Source organism: Pimephales promelas, chromosome 2 (assembly GCF_988280905.1).
Source record: "Pimephales promelas chromosome 2, fPimPro1.hap1.1, whole genome shotgun sequence".
NCBI classification, from domain to species: domain Eukaryota; kingdom Metazoa; phylum Chordata; class Actinopteri; order Cypriniformes; family Leuciscidae; genus Pimephales; species Pimephales promelas.
In genome coordinates this window covers 28,687,342-28,706,188 of record NC_142770.1, presented here as the reverse complement: position 1 = coordinate 28,706,188, position 18,847 = coordinate 28,687,342, and the positions used below count along the sequence as shown (strand labels likewise).

The 18,847-nt window shown below is 50.1% G+C and overlaps 17 non-coding genes across 17 annotated transcripts; all 17 read right to left on the bottom strand.

Annotated features, from left to right (window-relative positions):
• Nucleotides 1-4,160: 4,160 nt before the first annotated feature.
• On the bottom strand, nucleotides 4,161-4,325 carry LOC120475296 (U1 spliceosomal RNA). The gene has a single exon (XR_005621911.1). It is a non-coding gene; the product is annotated as a U1 spliceosomal RNA (small nuclear RNA).
• A 339-nt stretch (nucleotides 4,326-4,664) lies between these two features.
• On the bottom strand, nucleotides 4,665-4,855 carry LOC148996705 (U2 spliceosomal RNA). Its single transcript, XR_016149055.1, has one exon. It is a non-coding gene; the product is annotated as a U2 spliceosomal RNA (small nuclear RNA).
• Nucleotides 4,856-5,968: 1,113 nt separating this feature from the next.
• On the bottom strand, nucleotides 5,969-6,133 carry LOC148996704 (U1 spliceosomal RNA). Its single transcript, XR_016150449.1, has one exon. It is a non-coding gene; the product is annotated as a U1 spliceosomal RNA (small nuclear RNA).
• Nucleotides 6,134-6,472: 339 nt separating this feature from the next.
• Nucleotides 6,473-6,663, bottom strand: LOC148996703 (U2 spliceosomal RNA). The gene has a single exon (XR_016149054.1). It is a non-coding gene; the product is annotated as a U2 spliceosomal RNA (small nuclear RNA).
• Nucleotides 6,664-7,773: 1,110 nt separating this feature from the next.
• LOC148996702 (U1 spliceosomal RNA) lies at nucleotides 7,774-7,938 on the bottom strand. Its single transcript, XR_016150448.1, has one exon. It is a non-coding gene; the product is annotated as a U1 spliceosomal RNA (small nuclear RNA).
• A 338-nt stretch (nucleotides 7,939-8,276) lies between these two features.
• Nucleotides 8,277-8,467, bottom strand: LOC148996701 (U2 spliceosomal RNA). The gene has a single exon (XR_016149053.1). It is a non-coding gene; the product is annotated as a U2 spliceosomal RNA (small nuclear RNA).
• A 1,113-nt stretch (nucleotides 8,468-9,580) lies between these two features.
• On the bottom strand, nucleotides 9,581-9,745 carry LOC148996700 (U1 spliceosomal RNA). The gene has a single exon (XR_016150447.1). It is a non-coding gene; the product is annotated as a U1 spliceosomal RNA (small nuclear RNA).
• Nucleotides 9,746-10,085: 340 nt separating this feature from the next.
• LOC148996699 (U2 spliceosomal RNA) lies at nucleotides 10,086-10,276 on the bottom strand. Its single transcript, XR_016149052.1, has one exon. It is a non-coding gene; the product is annotated as a U2 spliceosomal RNA (small nuclear RNA).
• Nucleotides 10,277-11,386: 1,110 nt separating this feature from the next.
• On the bottom strand, nucleotides 11,387-11,551 carry LOC148996698 (U1 spliceosomal RNA). The gene has a single exon (XR_016150446.1). It is a non-coding gene; the product is annotated as a U1 spliceosomal RNA (small nuclear RNA).
• Nucleotides 11,552-11,890: 339 nt separating this feature from the next.
• Nucleotides 11,891-12,081, bottom strand: LOC148996697 (U2 spliceosomal RNA). Its single transcript, XR_016149050.1, has one exon. It is a non-coding gene; the product is annotated as a U2 spliceosomal RNA (small nuclear RNA).
• Nucleotides 12,082-13,191: 1,110 nt separating this feature from the next.
• Nucleotides 13,192-13,356, bottom strand: LOC148996696 (U1 spliceosomal RNA). Its single transcript, XR_016150444.1, has one exon. It is a non-coding gene; the product is annotated as a U1 spliceosomal RNA (small nuclear RNA).
• A 339-nt stretch (nucleotides 13,357-13,695) lies between these two features.
• Nucleotides 13,696-13,886, bottom strand: LOC148996695 (U2 spliceosomal RNA). The gene has a single exon (XR_016149049.1). It is a non-coding gene; the product is annotated as a U2 spliceosomal RNA (small nuclear RNA).
• A 1,110-nt stretch (nucleotides 13,887-14,996) lies between these two features.
• On the bottom strand, nucleotides 14,997-15,161 carry LOC148996694 (U1 spliceosomal RNA). The gene has a single exon (XR_016150443.1). It is a non-coding gene; the product is annotated as a U1 spliceosomal RNA (small nuclear RNA).
• Nucleotides 15,162-15,501: 340 nt separating this feature from the next.
• On the bottom strand, nucleotides 15,502-15,692 carry LOC148996693 (U2 spliceosomal RNA). Its single transcript, XR_016149048.1, has one exon. It is a non-coding gene; the product is annotated as a U2 spliceosomal RNA (small nuclear RNA).
• Nucleotides 15,693-16,802: 1,110 nt separating this feature from the next.
• On the bottom strand, nucleotides 16,803-16,967 carry LOC148996692 (U1 spliceosomal RNA). The gene has a single exon (XR_016150442.1). It is a non-coding gene; the product is annotated as a U1 spliceosomal RNA (small nuclear RNA).
• A 339-nt stretch (nucleotides 16,968-17,306) lies between these two features.
• Nucleotides 17,307-17,497, bottom strand: LOC148996691 (U2 spliceosomal RNA). The gene has a single exon (XR_016149047.1). It is a non-coding gene; the product is annotated as a U2 spliceosomal RNA (small nuclear RNA).
• A 1,110-nt stretch (nucleotides 17,498-18,607) lies between these two features.
• LOC148996690 (U1 spliceosomal RNA) lies at nucleotides 18,608-18,772 on the bottom strand. The gene has a single exon (XR_016150441.1). It is a non-coding gene; the product is annotated as a U1 spliceosomal RNA (small nuclear RNA).
• Nucleotides 18,773-18,847: the final 75 nt, after the last annotated feature.

Here is an 18,847-nt window from a genome sequence, read left to right as displayed (position 1 = left end):
ATTCTAGAGGAAGTCCATCAACTCCAGGAGTTTTCCCTTTTTTGAATTTCTTAATACTTTTGTCTATCTCAGAGAGATTAAAATCATTTGTCATGGCAATATCATCTTTAACTGTTTTCTCGATGTTTGTTAAAATTTCTCTTAAAATGCTATCATCACTTACCTTTTCTTCATACAGTTCCTCATAAAAACTTTCTACCACTGATATTATATCCTTTGTGTCTGTCATTGTTTCTCCTTCTTTATTTCTCAGTTTGACTATTGCTCCACCTCTATCAATGATTTTCTTGAAAAAGTATCTAGTGCATTTTTCGCCTTCCTCGATTTCTCTCTCTTTGCTCCTAAAAATAATGCCTCTGCTTTTGACCTCAACTAGTTCCGACATCTCTTTTTTAACCTCTTTGATTTCTTCACTAAAATCAAACCCACTATTTAAAAGATTAAAATACCTCTGTAGTCTTTTTTGCAACCCCATCATGCGTCTGTTTTCTTTTTTCTTTTTCTCTTTACCTATTTTCTTAAAAAACTGTCTCGTCCTTTCCTTTACCATTTCCCACCACTGTGCTCGTGAGTCAAAAAAGTCTTGGAGGGTCTGCCATCGGTTGAACTGCTCTCTGTATTCTCTAACGACTTCCTCATCCTCCAACAGAGAGCAGTTCAACTTCCACAGCCCTCCCCCTACTGTCACACCCGAGGGCAGTGAAAGGGTGCAGGATAGCATTATGTGGTCAGAAAAAAAGAGGGGGGATAATGTAGCATCGGTTGGCGGGCAGTCCCTTGTAAAAATGTAGTCGATTCGAGAGGCCCTGGTGCCGTCACCACTGAACCAGGTGAAGCCCTCCTCTCTGTGATGCAATGTTTTAAAACAGTCGACTAAGTTAAAATCCCTTACTAAATTTTGCAATAAAACCGATGTTTTGTCCATTTTAAAATCTTCTACCCTCTTCCTATCTCTCTGAGTTAAAACACAGTTAAAATCCCCTGCTACCACTAGGGGAGCCCTACCCAGCATGTGGGGTTGCAATTCTTCTAAAAGCTCATATCGTTCTTGTTTTTCCGTAAAACCATAAACATTAAGAACGTTAAAATCCTTACCTAAAAAAGTCAGATTAGCTAAAATGGCCCGCCCATCCCTCACCACAGTGCTGCCCTTCACCAAAATATTGGGATTTTTGATTAAAATAGCGACACCGTCATTTTTGTTAAAATTGGACCCGCTCCAGATGGAAACTCCTGGGGTCCAAATCTCCTCCCACATCCTGTAATTAGTTAAAAAAGGCAAGCCACATTCTTGTAATAAAAACACATCTGACTTAAAAGATTTTAAAAAGGATAAAACGCTCTGTGCTCGAATATTGCTCCTCACACTTCTCACATTGATGGTGGAGATAGTGAGAGCCATGAGCAGTATGGTAAAAATAATATGAGACATTTAAAAGCATCAATAGGGGACTACAGAGGTATTGTTAAAATCATGTTATTTCTTGTTGCACTTGCCTTTCCTTTTGCCCAGAAACCCTGGGATCAGGAAGGAAAGTGCTTGACGTCTCAGGGCTCACAGAGAGAACCTCTTGCGAAGCCTTTGGCGTCGATGTTCTTAGCTTAAAATGCAGAAAAGATACTTCATTAGGAGAGTCTGTGGGCCACACACGGTCTAGATCTTCCATGGGGGAACTATCTAGCCGGTGCGCTACCCGCAGCTTTTTCTCCTCTGTTTGGACCAGAGGAGATCTCGCAGTTCTTTTCTGCACTTGAGCATTGGGAAGAGAAGAATCTGTCTCACTCCCACTAGTTGACCCACTAGCCTCAGACACGGTGACGAGGGAGGAAGCCGTTTCCTCCTCTTTGTCGTCCACCTCTTCTTTACCGTTGTCATTTTGAGGATTGGCTTCCTCCCCCTGACCAGCTGTTCGAGTTGACTCCGCCCCTGTGGCCGCCCCACTTCCTTCTTCCGGTCCAATCCCTGAGGCTGGCTGAGGATTTGAATTTCCCGCCAAAACCTCAGGGCCCGCCTCCTTTATTGTTTGGTCTTTGGGTGGGGCGGCCATTTTGTTGTTTTTTAGCTTGTTGGCAAAACTTTGGGGGCAGTCTCTGTAGAGATGGGATGATTCTCCACAGAGGTTGCACTTTCTGCCATTTTTGCACTCTTCAAAAGTGTGTCCAATTTCTCTGCACTTCCTACACACTACTTCTTGGCACGCCTCGGCGAGATGCCCAAGTTGGCCACACTTGCGGCATAGCTTGGGCATCCCTTGATAATGGATGTAACCTCTATTCTCTCCCAACACAATCATAGAAGGAATTTGACTCAGGCCATGGTAGCTGTTGGGATCTGCCCATTGTTTAATGGGCACTCTCCACGCACAGCTCCAGATACCGTCTTCATCTAAAACCTTGACTGGTTGACCACGAATAGAGCAATATCTTGCCAACCATACAGCAATGTCCTCTCCACTGACTGTTTCATTAAACATCCTGACAATCACCACTTTCAGTGAATTATCAGTCAGTTTTTCCACAGTGAACATGGAGAAATTGGCTTTACACAATTCATACCGAGCCCAAAAAGTACTTAGCAAGGAAGCAGAGGCAAAACTAACATCAAAGCCATGATTCAGGGGCAGAGTCAACAAGCAGTTTATATCCGTAGCCTTAAAACCGAGAGTCTGTTGGATGCACTTCCTGGAAAAGTCCAGCCTGGACATCGCCTGGAGAGTGCCATCCTCCTTTGTCTTAAATTTAAAACGCACGCTGTGGTGCCTCCTCATGCCGGCACGAGCAGCCGACATGTTGGAGGCACCACTAGCCTGCTGCGGCTAAAATCCAACAATAAATATACAATAAATAAATTAAAACCTGCTTACCTTAAAACCAGAAGATTCCTCGTAGAACGAGTCGTCAATTAAAAGCCGCTTGTCAATGTACCTCCTGAAGGGTGTATGTCCCGTGTGACAAGCAACACACGAGACCAAGTCCAACAAGAGGCGATCGCTGTCTCAGACGTCCGACCAGACCACTAGATCTTAGCCAAAAGGCCGAGAAGCGATGACGCAGCGACGCCGAGGCGGGGGAGCCGGCAAAGGCCACGCCCACCTGGGCCGCGGCGAGAGGGTCTAAGGTCGCCGGCAAACAAGCTCAGCTCAGATTGGTTGACACCGAAAATGGATCACAACAGAGTGCACAGCACGACACTCTGGAGTGCAACCTGGGATTTTGGATCATCAACATTCCGCCTTAAAAGTGAGCGGGCAGACCAAAGCGTCCGTGGTAGAGACTTGAAACTCTGAGGGATGGTAGGACCGGCCCGGTACTACAACCTCACCAAGGCTCGCCCCGATCGGCCCCAAGGTGGCGCTGCAGCGATCAAAAGTACGAAATGGCTCGTAACTCCTCGACCGTCGGTCGCAGACCCAAGTGTCTTACATCACCGGAATCCTTGGCTCGAGCCGAACAAGATGCATGCCTCGGATTGGGTGGTCGCGCTGGCGAGATTTTCGGGTATTTTGGATTTTCTGAAAAACCTACTTTTGCACACTAGTCCTAGGTTTTTTGCCCGATCTGACCCAAACCGGTGCAGAAAGATTCTCTGGAGTCCGACTGCCAACAGGGATCGGGAAACAGTTGGAATTTCCATCCACGTTGGCGACGGTACGCCAAAACGTTGGGGGTGGGCGAGGCGGGCTTTACTTAAACGGCTATAACTCTCCAACGGAATGAGACAATTGCACCCAACTCGGTACACCTGTGTACGGGCTCAGCCCGTGGTCACGTGAAGAGGAATGCGGCGACTGGCCACTTGGTGGCGCTGTAAACAGAAAAAAACACAACATGGGTGGCTGTATATCACGTGACGTTTCACACGTGCACAATGTTTTCATAGCACATGATAGAACTCCTCATTCCGAACAACTTTGCCTCCAGGACAACTGCTGTGAACCAAGTCGTCCGTCAAATATTGGAGACTATTTGAAGAATTGAGGAGAAAAAAGAAAACCCTCCTCACACAGACCGGTCCTAGACTGTTTCGTATCTCTCGAGCAACCGCCGCAGTTCAACTCTCTGGACTGCCTCTGGATATTGAAGAAGTGGAGAAAAAAAAACAAAAAACAAAAGAACCTCAAGTGGAGCTTTAACAATCTGCCCTTTTAACCAGTGTTGTCCAGGGGAGAGCGCGAACGCAGTCCCCCACTACCATAAATTATGCAGTCGAGATTCCCACATTTGGGGAATTCGCAGGGGTCAGCACAACCCAGAGTGCAATGGCCGAGCCTCGCCCTGGGTGAACCACCTTCCTGATCATGGTGTCTCCCCTGCCAGGTAAGTATGAATTCCCAGGCCTTCAGTCAGAAGCACCCTGCCCCTCTCCCCAATCCTCACCAGCGGTTTGCCAGTCAAAAAAGGGGCTTTTTTTTTTTTTTTTTTTTTTTGCACGCTCCGCATCCGGCTCCATGAGCCATAAATGTACATAATGCGCCGTCCCCGAATAGTGGACGGATCAGATGTTAAACTGACAGAGGAACAGGGGTTCCTTTTTGTCTTGTTTTTACACCACAATTCTACCCAGGCTAGTATAGCACATGATCACCTACAACACCCACTCACACTAGCTCCATTATCACCTTCTGCCACACAAGACCACTACATTTCTTTCATTGAACACTTTAGGAGGGTGCACCGTTCCCAGAAGTACTGCAATACCGGGTCGATGCGTGGAGTGGACGGAGCAAGCCCCTATGCCATCTCCCAGGACCAAAAATCAATTTAATATGTGGTGCCCGGGTAGGGCACGTATCAGATATTAAACTGATAAGAACAGATACTACACTTGATCTTAGCCAAAAGGCCGAGAAGCGATGACGCAGCGACGCCGAGGCGGGGGAGCCGGCAAAGGCCACGCCCACCTGGGCCGCGGCGAGAGGGTCTAAGGTTGCCGGCAAACAAGCTCAGCTCAGATTGGTTGACACCGAAAATGGATCACAACAGAGTGCACAGCACGACACTCTGGAGTGCAACCTGGGATTTTGGATCATCAACATTCCGCCTTAAAAGTGAGCGGGCAGACCAAAGCGTCCGTGGTAGAGACTTGAAACTCTGAGGGATGGTAGGACCGGCCCGGTACTACAACCTCACCAAGGCTCGCCCCGATCGGCCCCAAGGTGGCGCTGCAGCGATCAAAAGTACGAAATGGCTCGTAACTCCTCGACCGTCGGTCGCAGACCCAAGTGTCTTACATCACCGGAATCCTTGGCTCGAGCCGAACAAGATGCATGCCTCGGATTGGGTGGTCGCGCTGGCGAGATTTTCGGGTATTTTGGATTTTCTGAAAAACCTACTTTTGCACACTAGTCCTAGGTTTTTTGCCCGATCTGACCCAAACCGGTGCAGAAAGATTCTCTGGAGTCCGACTGCCAACAGGGATCGGGAAACAGTTGGAATTTCCATCCACGTTGGCGACGGTACGCCAAAACGTTGGGGGTGGGCGAGGCGGGCTTTACTTAAACGGCTATAACTCTCCAACGGAATGAGACAATTGCACCCAACTCGGTACACCTGTGTACGGGCTCAGCCCGTGGTCACGTGAAGAGGAATGCGGCGACTGGCCACTTGGTGGCGCTGTAAACAGAAAAAAACACAACATGGGTGGCTGTATATCACGTGACGTTTCACACGTGCACAATGTTTTCATAGCACATGATAGAACTCCTCATTCCGAACAACTTTGCCTCCAGGACAACTGCTGTGAACCAAGTCGTCCGTCAAATATTGGAGACTATTTGAAGAATTGAGGAGAAAAAAGAAAACCCTCCTCACACAGACCGGTCCTAGACTGTTTCGTATCTCTCGAGCAACCGCCGCAGTTCAACTCTCTGGACTGCCTCTGGATATTGAAGAAGTGGAGAAAAAAAAACAAAAAACAAAAGAACCTCAAGTGGAGCTTTAACAATCTGCCCTTTTAACCAGTGTTGTCCAGGGGAGAGCGCGAACGCAGTCCCCCACTACCATAAATTATGCAGTCGAGATTCCCACATTTGGGGAATTCGCAGGGGTCAGCACAACCCAGAGTGCAATGGCCGAGCCTCGCCCTGGGTGAACCACCTTCCTGATCATGGTGTCTCCCCTGCCAGGTAAGTATGAATTCCCAGGCCTTCAGTCAGAAGCACCCTGCCCCTCTCCCCAATCCTCACCAGCGGTTTGCCAGTCAAAAAAGGGGCTTTTTTTTTTTTTTTTTTTTTTTGCACGCTCCGCATCCGGCTCCATGAGCCATAAATGTACATAATGCGCCGTCCCCGAATAGTGGACGGATCAGATGTTAAACTGACAGAGGAACAGGGGTTCCTTTTTGTCTTGTTTTTACACCACAATTCTACCCAGGCTAGTATAGCACATGATCACCTACAACACCCACTCACACTAGCTCCATTATCACCTTCTGCCACACAAGACCACTACATTTCTTTCATTGAACACTTTAGGAGGGTGCACCGTTCCCAGAAGTACTGCAATACCGGGTCGATGCGTGGAGTGGACGGAGCAAGCCCCTATGCCATCTCCCAGGACCAAAAATCAATTTAATATGTGGTGCCCGGGTAGGGCACGTATCAGATATTAAACTGATAAGAACAGATACTACACTTGATCTTAGCCAAAAGGCCGAGAAGCGATGACGCAGCGACGCCGAGGCGGGGGAGCCGGCAAAGGCCACGCCCACCTGGGCCGCGGCGAGAGGGTCTAAGGTCGCCGGCAAACAAGCTCAGCTCAGATTGGTTGACACCGAAAATGGATCACAACAGAGTGCACAGCACGACACTCTGGAGTGCAACCTGGGATTTTGGATCATCAACATTCCGCCTTAAAAGTGAGCGGGCAGACCAAAGCGTCCGTGGTAGAGACTTGAAACTCTGAGGGATGGTAGGACCGGCCCGGTACTACAACCTCACCAAGGCTCGCCCCGATCGGCCCCAAGGTGGCGCTGCAGCGATCAAAAGTACGAAATGGCTCGTAACTCCTCGACCGTCGGTCGCAGACCCAAGTGTCTTACATCACCGGAATCCTTGGCTCGAGCCGAACAAGATGCATGCCTCGGATTGGGTGGTCGCGCTGGCGAGATTTTCGGGTATTTTGGATTTTCTGAAAAACCTACTTTTGCACACTAGTCCTAGGTTTTTTGCCCGATCTGACCCAAACCGGTGCAGAAAGATTCTCTGGAGTCTGACTGCCAACAGGGATCGGGAAACAGTTGGAATTTCCATCCACGTTGGCGACGGTACGCCAAAACGTTGGGGGTGGGCGAGGCGGGCTTTACTTAAACGGCTATAACTCTCCAACGGAATGAGACAATTGCACCCAACTCGGTACACCTGTGTACGGGCTCAGCCCGTGGTCACGTGAAGAGGAATGCGGCGACTGGCCACTTGGTGGCGCTGTAAACAGAAAAAAACACAACATGGGTGGCTGAATATCACGTGACGTTTCACACGTGCACAATGTTTTCATACCACATGATAGAACTCCTCATTCCGAACAACTTTGCCTCCAGGACAACTGCTGTGAACCAAGTCGTCCGTCAAATATTGGAGACTATTTGAAGAATTGAGGAGAAAAAAGAAAACCCTCCTCACACAGACCGGTCCTAGACTGTTTCGTATCTCTCGAGCAACCGCCGCAGTTCAACTCTCTGGACTGCCTCTGGATATTGAAGAAGTGGAGAAAAAAAACAAAACAAAAGAACCTCAAGTGGAGCTTTAACAATCTGCCCTTTTAACCAGTGTTGTCCAGGGGAGAGCGCGAACGCAGTCCCCCACTACCATAAATTATGCAGTCGAGATTCCCACATTTGGGGAATTCGCAGGGGTCAGCACAACCCAGAGTGCAATGGCCGAGCCTCGCCCTGGGTGAACCACCTTCCTGATCATGGTGTCTCCCCTGCCAGGTAAGTATGAATTCCCAGGCCTTCAGTCAGAAGCACCCTGCCCCTCTCCCCAATCCTCACCAGCGGTTTGCCAGTCAAAAAAGGGGCTTTTTTTTTTTTTTTTTTTTTTGCACGCTCCGCATCCGGCTCCATGAGCCATAAATGTACATAATGCGCCGTCCCCGAATAGTGGACGGATCAGATGTTAAACTGACAGAGGAACAGGGGTTCCTTTTTGTCTTGTTTTTACACCACAATTCTACCCAGGCTAGTATAGCACATGATCACCTACAACACCCACTCACACTAGCTCCATTATCACCTTCTGCCACACAAGACCACTACATTTCTTTCATTGAACACTTTAGGAGGGTGCACCGTTCCCAGAAGTACTGCAATACCGGGTCGATGCGTGGAGTGGACGGAGCAAGCCCCTATGCCATCTCCCAGGACCAAAAATCAATTTAATATGTGGTGCCCGGGTAGGGCACGTATCAGATATTAAACTGATAAGAACAGATACTACACTTGATCTTAGCCAAAAGGCCGAGAAGCGATGACGCAGCGACGCCGAGGCGGGGGAGCCGGCAAAGGCCACGCCCACCTGGGCCGCGGCGAGAGGGTCTAAGGTCGCCGGCAAACAAGCTCAGCTCAGATTGGTTGACACCGAAAATGGATCACAACAGAGTGCACAGCACGACACTCTGGAGTGCAACCTGGGATTTTGGATCATCAACATTCCGCCTTAAAAGTGAGCGGGCAGACCAAAGCGTCCGTGGTAGAGACTTGAAACTCTGAGGGATGGTAGGACCGGCCCGGTACTACAACCTCACCAAGGCTCGCCCCGATCGGCCCCAAGGTGGCGCTGCAGCGATCAAAAGTACGAAATGGCTCGTAACTCCTCGACCGTCGGTCGCAGACCCAAGTGTCTTACATCACCGGAATCCTTGGCTCGAGCCGAACAAGATGCATGCCTCGGATTGGGTGGTCGCGCTGGCGAGATTTTCGGGTATTTTGGATTTTCTGAAAAACCTACTTTTGCACACTAGTCCTAGGTTTTTTGCCCGATCTGACCCAAACCGGTGCAGAAAGATTCTCTGGAGTCCGACTGCCAACAGGGATCGGGAAACAGTTGGAATTTCCATCCACGTTGGCGACGGTACGCCAAAACGTTGGGGGTGGGCGAGGCGGGCTTTACTTAAACGGCTATAACTCTCCAACGGAATGAGACAATTGCACCCAACTCGGTACACCTGTGTACGGGCTCAGCCCGTGGTCACGTGAAGAGGAATGCGGCGACTGGCCACTTGGTGGCGCTGTAAACAGAAAAAAACACAACATGGGTGGCTGTATATCACGTGACGTTTCACACGTGCACAATGTTTTCATAGCACATGATAGAACTCCTCATTCCGAACAACTTTGCCTCCAGGACAACTGCTGTGAACCAAGTCGTCCGTCAAATATTGGAGACTATTTGAAGAATTGAGGAGAAAAAAGAAAACCCTCCTCACACAGACCGGTCCTAGACTGTTTCGTATCTCTCGAGCAACCGCCGCAGTTCAACTCTCTGGACTGCCTCTGGATATTGAAGAAGTGGAGAAAAAAAAACAAAAAACAAAAGAACCTCAAGTGGAGCTTTAACAATCTGCCCTTTTAACCAGTGTTGTCCAGGGGAGAGCGCGAACGCAGTCCCCCACTACCATAAATTATGCAGTCGAGATTCCCACATTTGGGGAATTCGCAGGGGTCAGCACAACCCAGAGTGCAATGGCCGAGCCTCGCCCTGGGTGAACCACCTTCCTGATCATGGTGTCTCCCCTGCCAGGTAAGTATGAATTCCCAGGCCTTCAGTCAGAAGCACCCTGCCCCTCTCCCCAATCCTCACCAGCGGTTTGCCAGTCAAAAAAGGGGCTTTTTTTTTTTTTTTTTTTTTTTTGCACGCTCCGCATCCGGCTCCATGAGCCATAAATGTACATAATGCGCCGTCCCCGAATAGTGGACGGATCAGATGTTAAACTGACAGAGGAACAGGGGTTCCTTTTTGTCTTGTTTTTACACCACAATTCTACCCAGGCTAGTATAGCACATGATCACCTACAACACCCACTCACACTAGCTCCATTATCACCTTCTGCCACACAAGACCACTACATTTCTTTCATTGAACACTTTAGGAGGGTGCACCGTTCCCAGAAGTACTGCAATACCGGGTCGATGCGTGGAGTGGACGGAGCAAGCCCCTATGCCATCTCCCAGGACCAAAAATCAATTTAATATGTGGTGCCCGGGTAGGGCACGTATCAGATATTAAACTGATAAGAACAGATACTACACTTGATCTTAGCCAAAAGGCCGAGAAGCGATGACGCAGCGACGCCGAGGCGGGGGAGCCGGCAAAGGCCACGCCCACCTGGGCCGCGGCGAGAGGGTCTAAGGTCGCCGGCAAACAAGCTCAGCTCAGATTGGTTGACACCGAAAATGGATCACAACAGAGTGCACAGCACGACACTCTGGAGTGCAACCTGGGATTTTGGATCATCAACATTCCGCCTTAAAAGTGAGCGGGCAGACCAAAGCGTCCGTGGTAGAGACTTGAAACTCTGAGGGATGGTAGGACCGGCCCGGTACTACAACCTCACCAAGGCTCGCCCCGATCGGCCCCAAGGTGGCGCTGCAGCGATCAAAAGTACGAAATGGCTCGTAACTCCTCGACCGTCGGTCGCAGACCCAAGTGTCTTACATCACCGGAATCCTTGGCTCGAGCCGAACAAGATGCATGCCTCGGATTGGGTGGTCGCGCTGGCGAGATTTTCGGGTATTTTGGATTTTCTGAAAAACCTACTTTTGCACACTAGTCCTAGGTTTTTTGCCCGATCTGACCCAAACCGGTGCAGAAAGATTCTCTGGAGTCTGACTGCCAACAGGGATCGGGAAACAGTTGGAATTTCCATCCACGTTGGCGACGGTACGCCAAAACGTTGGGGGTGGGCGAGGCGGGCTTTACTTAAACGGCTATAACTCTCCAACGGAATGAGACAATTGCACCCAACTCGGTACACCTGTGTACGGGCTCAGCCCGTGGTCACGTGAAGAGGAATGCGGCGACTGGCCACTTGGTGGCGCTGTAAACAGAAAAAAACACAACATGGGTGGCTGAATATCACGTGACGTTTCACACGTGCACAATGTTTTCATACCACATGATAGAACTCCTCATTCCGAACAACTTTGCCTCCAGGACAACTGCTGTGAACTAAGTCGTCCGTCAAATATTGGAGACTATTTGAAGAATTGAGGAGAAAAAAGAAAACCCTCCTCACACAGACCGGTCCTAGACTGTTTCGTATCTCTCGAGCAACCGCCGCAGTTCAACTCTCTGGACTGCCTCTGGATATTGAAGAAGTGGAGAAAAAAAACAAAACAAAAGAACCTCAAGTGGAGCTTTAACAATCTGCCCTTTTAACCAGTGTTGTCCAGGGGAGAGCGCGAACGCAGTCCCCCACTACCATAAATTATGCAGTCGAGATTCCCACATTTGGGGAATTCGCAGGGGTCAGCACAACCCAGAGTGCAATGGCCGAGCCTCGCCCTGGGTGAACCACCTTCCTGATCATGGTGTCTCCCCTGCCAGGTAAGTATGAATTCCCAGGCCTTCAGTCAGAAGCACCCTGCCCCTCTCCCCAATCCTCACCAGCGGTTTGCCAGTCAAAAAAGGGGCTTTTTTTTTTTTTTTTTTTTTTTGCACGCTCCGCATCCGGCTCCATGAGCCATAAATGTACATAATGCGCCGTCCCCGAATAGTGGACGGATCAGATGTTAAACTGACAGAGGAACAGGGGTTCCTTTTTGTCTTGTTTTTACACCACAATTCTACCCAGGCTAGTATAGCACATGATCACCTACAACACCCACTCACACTAGCTCCATTATCACCTTCTGCCACACAAGACCACTACATTTCTTTCATTGAACACTTTAGGAGGGTGCACCGTTCCCAGAAGTACTGCAATACCGGGTCGATGCGTGGAGTGGACGGAGCAAGCCCCTATGCCATCTCCCAGGACCAAAAATCAATTTAATATGTGGTGCCCGGGTAGGGCACGTATCAGATATTAAACTGATAAGAACAGATACTACACTTGATCTTAGCCAAAAGGCCGAGAAGCGATGACGCAGCGACGCCGAGGCGGGGGAGCCGGCAAAGGCCACGCCCACCTGGGCCGCGGCGAGAGGGTCTAAGGTCGCCGGCAAACAAGCTCAGCTCAGATTGGTTGACACCGAAAATGGATCACAACAGAGTGCACAGCACGACACTCTGGAGTGCAACCTGGGATTTTGGATCATCAACATTCCGCCTTAAAAGTGAGCGGGCAGACCAAAGCGTCCGTGGTAGAGACTTGAAACTCTGAGGGATGGTAGGACCGGCCCGGTACTACAACCTCACCAAGGCTCGCCCCGATCGGCCCCAAGGTGGCGCTGCAGCGATCAAAAGTACGAAATGGCTCGTAACTCCTCGACCGTCGGTCGCAGACCCAAGTGTCTTACATCACCGGAATCCTTGGCTCGAGCCGAACAAGATGAATGCCTCGGATTGGGTGGTCGCGCTGGCGAGATTTTCGGGTATTTTGGATTTTCTGAAAAACCTACTTTTGCACACTAGTCCTAGGTTTTTTGCCCGATCTGACCCAAACCGGTGCAGAAAGATTCTCTGGAGTCTGACTGCCAACAGGGATCGGGAAACAGTTGGAATTTCCATCCACGTTGGCGACGGTACGCCAAAACGTTGGGGGTGGGCGAGGCGGGCTTTACTTAAACGGCTATAACTCTCCAACGGAATGAGACAATTGCACCCAACTCGGTACACCTGTGTACGGGCTCAGCCCGTGGTCACGTGAAGAGGAATGCGGCGACTGGCCACTTGGTGGCGCTGTAAACAGAAAAAAACACAACATGGGTGGCTGAATATCACGTGACGTTTCACACGTGCACAATGTTTTCATACCACATGATAGAACTCCTCATTCCGAACAACTTTGCCTCCAGGACAACTGCTGTGAACTAAGTCGTCCGTCAAATATTGGAGACTATTTGAAGAATTGAGGAGAAAAAAGAAAACCCTCCTCACACAGACCGGTCCTAGACTGTTTCGTATCTCTCGAGCAACCGCCGCAGTTCAACTCTCTGGACTGCCTCTGGATATTGAAGAAGTGGAGAAAAAAAACAAAACAAAAGAACCTCAAGTGGAGCTTTAACAATCTGCCCTTTTAACCAGTGTTGTCCAGGGGAGAGCGCGAACGCAGTCCCCCACTACCATAAATTATGCAGTCGAGATTCCCACATTTGGGGAATTCGCAGGGGTCAGCACAACCCAGAGTGCAATGGCCGAGCCTCGCCCTGGGTGAACCACCTTCCTGATCATGGTGTCTCCCCTGCCAGGTAAGTATGAATTCCCAGGCCTTCAGTCAGAAGCACCCTGCCCCTCTCCCCAATCCTCACCAGCGGTTTGCCAGTCAAAAAAGGGGCTTTTTTTTTTTTTTTTTTTTTTTGCACGCTCCGCATCCGGCTCCATGAGCCATAAATGTACATAATGCGCCGTCCCCGAATAGTGGACGGATCAGATGTTAAACTGACAGAGGAACAGGGGTTCCTTTTTGTCTTGTTTTTACACCACAATTCTACCCAGGCTAGTATAGCACATGATCACCTACAACACCCACTCACACTAGCTCCATTATCACCTTCTGCCACACAAGACCACTACATTTCTTTCATTGAACACTTTAGGAGGGTGCACCGTTCCCAGAAGTACTGCAATACCGGGTCGATGCGTGGAGTGGACGGAGCAAGCCCCTATGCCATCTCCCAGGACCAAAAATCAATTTAATATGTGGTGCCCGGGTAGGGCACGTATCAGATATTAAACTGATAAGAACAGATACTACACTTGATCTTAGCCAAAAGGCCGAGAAGCGATGACGCAGCGACGCCGAGGCGGGGGAGCCGGCAAAGGCCACGCCCACCTGGGCCGCGGCGAGAGGGTCTAAGGTCGCCGGCAAACAAGCTCAGCTCAGATTGGTTGACACCGAAAATGGATCACAACAGAGTGCACAGCACGACACTCTGGAGTGCAACCTGGGATTTTGGATCATCAACATTCCGCCTTAAAAGTGAGCGGGCAGACCAAAGCGTCCGTGGTAGAGACTTGAAACTCTGAGGGATGGTAGGACCGGCCCGGTACTACAACCTCACCAAGGCTCGCCCCGATCGGCCCCAAGGTGGCGCTGCAGCGATCAAAAGTACGAAATGGCTCGTAACTCCTCGACCGTCGGTCGCAGACCCAAGTGTCTTACATCACCGGAATCCTTGGCTCGAGCCGAACAAGATGCATGCCTCGGATTGGGTGGTCGCGCTGGCGAGATTTTCGGGTATTTTGGATTTTCTGAAAAACCTACTTTTGCACACTAGTCCTAGGTTTTTTGCCCGATCTGACCCAAACCGGTGCAGAAAGATTCTCTGGAGTCTGACTGCCAACAGGGATCGGGAAACAGTTGGAATTTCCATCCACGTTGGCGACGGTACGCCAAAACGTTGGGGGTGGGCGAGGCGGGCTTTACTTAAACGGCTATAACTCTCCAACGGAATGAGACAATTGCACCCAACTCGGTACACCTGTGTACGGGCTCAGCCCGTGGTCACGTGAAGAGGAATGCGGCGACTGGCCACTTGGTGGCGCTGTAAACAGAAAAAAACACAACATGGGTGGCTGAATATCACGTGACGTTTCACACGTGCACAATGTTTTCATACCACATGATAGAACTCCTCATTCCGAACAACTTTGCCTCCAGGACAACTGCTGTGAACTAAGTCGTCCGTCAAATATTGGAGACTATTTGAAGAATTGAGGAGAAAAAAGAAAACCCTCCTCACACAGACCGGTCCTAGACTGTTTCGTATCTCTCGAGCAACCGCCGCAGTTCAACTCTCTGGACTGCCTCTGGATATTGAAGAAGTGGAGAAAAAAAACAAAACAAAAGAACCTCAAGTGGAGCTTTAACAATCTGCCCTTTTAACCAGTGTTGTCCAGGGGAGAGCGCGAACGCAGTCCCCCACTACCATAAATTATGCAGTCGAGATTCCCACATTTGGGGAATTCGCAGGGGTCAGCACAACCCAGAGTGCAATGGCCGAGCCTCGCCCTGGGTGAACCACCTTCCTGATCATGGTGTCTCCCCTGCCAGGTAAGTATGAATTCCCAGGCCTTCAGTCAGAAGCACCCTGCCCCTCTCCCCAATCCTCACCAGCGGTTTGCCAGTCAAAAAAGGGGCTTTTTTTTTTTTTTTTTTTTTTTTGCACGCTCCGCATCCGGCTCCATGAGCCATAAATGTACATAATGCGCCGTCCCCGAATAGTGGACGGATCAGATGTTAAACTGACAGAGGAACAGGGGTTCCTTTTTGTCTTGTTTTTACACCACAATTCTACCCAGGCTAGTATAGCACATGATCACCTACAACACCCACTCACACTAGCTCCATTATCACCTTCTGCCACACAAGACCACTACATTTCTTTCATTGAACACTTTAGGAGGGTGCACCGTTCCCAGAAGTACTGCAATACCGGGTCGATGCGTGGAGTGGACGGAGCAAGCCCCTATGCCATCTCCCAGGACCAAAAATCAATTTAATATGTGGTGCCCGGGTAGGGCACGTATCAGATATTAAACTGATAAGAACAGATACTACACTTGATCTTAGCCAAAAGGCCGAGAAGCGATGACGCAGCGACGCCGAGGCGGGGGAGCCGGCAAAGGCCACGCCCACCTGGGCCGCGGCGAGAGGGTCTAAGGTCGCCGGCAAACAAGCTCAGCTCAGATTGGTTGACACCGAAAATGGATCACAACAGAGTGCACAGCACGACACTCTGGAGTGCAACCTGGGATTTTGGATCATCAACATTCCGCCTTAAAAGTGAGCGGGCAGACCAAAGCGTCCGTGGTAGAGACTTGAAACTCTGAGGGATGGTAGGACCGGCCCGGTACTACAACCTCACCAAGGCTCGCCCCGATCGGCCCCAAGGTGGCGCTGCAGCGATCAAAAGTACGAAATGGCTCGTAACTCCTCGACCGTCGGTCGCAGACCCAAGTGTCTTACATCACCGGAATCCTTGGCTCGAGCCGAACAAGATGCATGCCTCGGATTGGGTGGTCGCGCTGGCGAGATTTTCGGGTATTTTGGATTTTCTGAAAAACCTACTTTTGCACACTAGTCCTAGGTTTTTTGCCCGATCTGACCCAAACCGGTGCAGAAAGATTCTCTGGAGTCTGACTGCCAACAGGGATCGGGAAACAGTTGGAATTTCCATCCACGTTGGCGACGGTACGCCAAAACGTTGGGGGTGGGCGAGGCGGGCTTTACTTAAACGGCTATAACTCTCCAACGGAATGAGACAATTGCACCCAACTCGGTACACCTGTGTACGGGCTCAGCCCGTGGTCACGTGAAGAGGAATGCGGCGACTGGCCACTTGGTGGCGCTGTAAACAGAAAAAAACACAACATGGGTGGCTGAATATCACGTGACGTTTCACACGTGCACAATGTTTTCATACCACATGATAGAACTCCTCATTCCGAACAACTTTGCCTCCAGGACAACTGCTGTGAACTAAGTCGTCCGTCAAATATTGGAGACTATTTGAAGAATTGAGGAGAAAAAAGAAAACCCTCCTCACACAGACCGGTCCTAGACTGTTTCGTATCTCTCGAGCAACCGCCGCAGTTCAACTCTCTGGACTGCCTCTGGATATTGAAGAAGTGGAGAAAAAAAACAAAACAAAAGAACCTCAAGTGGAGCTTTAACAATCTGCCCTTTTAACCAGTGTTGTCCAGGGGAGAGCGCGAACGCAGTCCCCCACTACCATAAATTATGCAGTCGAGATTCCCACATTTGGGGAATTCGCAGGGGTCAGCACAACCCAGAGTGCAATGGCCGAGCCTCGCCCTGGGTGAACCACCTTCCTGATCATGGTGTCTCCCCTGCCAGGTAAGTATGAATTCCCAGGCCTTCAGTCAGAAGCACCCTGCCCCTCTCCCCAATCCTCACCAGCGGTTTGCCAGTCAAAAAAGGGGCTTTTTTTTTTTTTTTTTTTTTTTGCACGCTCCGCATCCGGCTCCATGAGCCATAAATGTACATAATGCGCCGTCCCCGAATAGTGGACGGATCAGATGTTAAACTGACAGAGGAACAGGGGTTCCTTTTTGTCTTGTTTTTACACCACAATTCTACCCAGGCTAGTATAGCACATGATCACCTACAACACCCACTCACACTAGCTCCATTATCACCTTCTGCCACACAAGACCACTACATTTCTTTCATTGAACACTTTAGGAGGGTGCACCGTTCCCAGAAGTACTGCAATACCGGGTCGATGCGTGGAGTGGACGGAGCAAGCCCCTATGCCATCTCCCAGGACCAAAAATCAATTTAATATGTGGTGCCCGGGTAGGGCACGTATCAGATATTAAACTGATAAGAACAGATACTACACTTGATCTTAGCCAAAAGGCCGAGAAGCGATGACGCAGCGACGCCGAGGCGGGGGAGCCGGCAAAGGCCACGCCCACCTGGGCCGCGGCGAGAGGGTCTAAGGTCGCCGGCAAACAAGCTCAGCTCAGATTGGTTGACACCGAAAATGGATCACAACAGAGTGCACAGCACGACACTCTGGAGTGCAACCTGGGATTTTGGATCATCAACATTCCGCCTTAAAAGTGAGCGGGCAGACCAAAGCGTCCGTGGTAGAGACTTGAAACTCTGAGGGATGGTAGGACCGGCCCGGTACTACAACCTCACCAAGGCTCGCCCCGATCGGCCCCAAGGTGGCGCTGCAGCGATCAAAAGTACGAAATGGCTCGTAACTCCTCGACCGTCGGTCGCAGACCCAAGTGTCTTACATCACCGGAATCCTTGGCTCGAGCCGAACAAGATGCATGCCTCGGATTGGGTGGTCGCGCTGGCGAGATTTTCGGGTATTTTGGATTTTCTGAAAAACCTACTTTTGCACACTAGTCCTAGGTTTTTTGCCCGATCTGACCCAAACCGGTGCAGAAAGATTCTCTGGAGTCTGACTGCCAACAGGGATCGGGAAACAGTTGGAATTTCCATCCACGTTGGCGACGGTACGCCAAAACGTTGGGGGTGGGCGAGGCGGGCTTTACTTAAACGGCTATAACTCTCCAACGGAATGAGACAATTGCACCCAACTCGGTACACCTGTGTACGGGCTCAGCCCGTGGTCACGTGAAGAGGAATGCGGCGACTGGCCACTTGGTGGCGCTGTAAACAGAAAAAAACACAACATGGGTGGCTGAATATCACGTGACGTTTCACACGTGCACAATGTTTTCATACCACATGATAGAACTCCTCATTCCGAACAACTTTGCCTCCAGGACAACTGCTGTGAACTAAGTCGTCCGTCAAATATTGGAGACTATTTGAAGAATTGAGGAGAAAAAAGAAAACCCTCCTCACACAGACCGGTCCTAGACTGTTTCGTATCTCTCGAGCAACCGCCGCAGTTCAACTCTCTGGACTGCCTCTGGATATTGAAGAAGTGGAGAAAAAAAACAAAACAAAAGAACCTCAAGTGGAGCTTTAACAATCTGCCCTTTTAACCAGTGTTGTCCAGGGGAGAGCGCGAACGCAGTCCCCCACTACCATAAATTATGCAGTCGAGATTCCCACATTTGGGGAATTCGCAGGGGTCAGCACAACCCAGAGTGCAATGGCCGAGCCTCGCCCTGGGTGAACCACCTTCCTGATCATGGTGTCTCCCCTGCCAGGTAAGTATGAATTCCCAGGCCTTCAGTCAGAAGCACCCTGCCCCTCTCCCCAATCCTCACCAGCGGTTTGCCAGTCAAAAAAG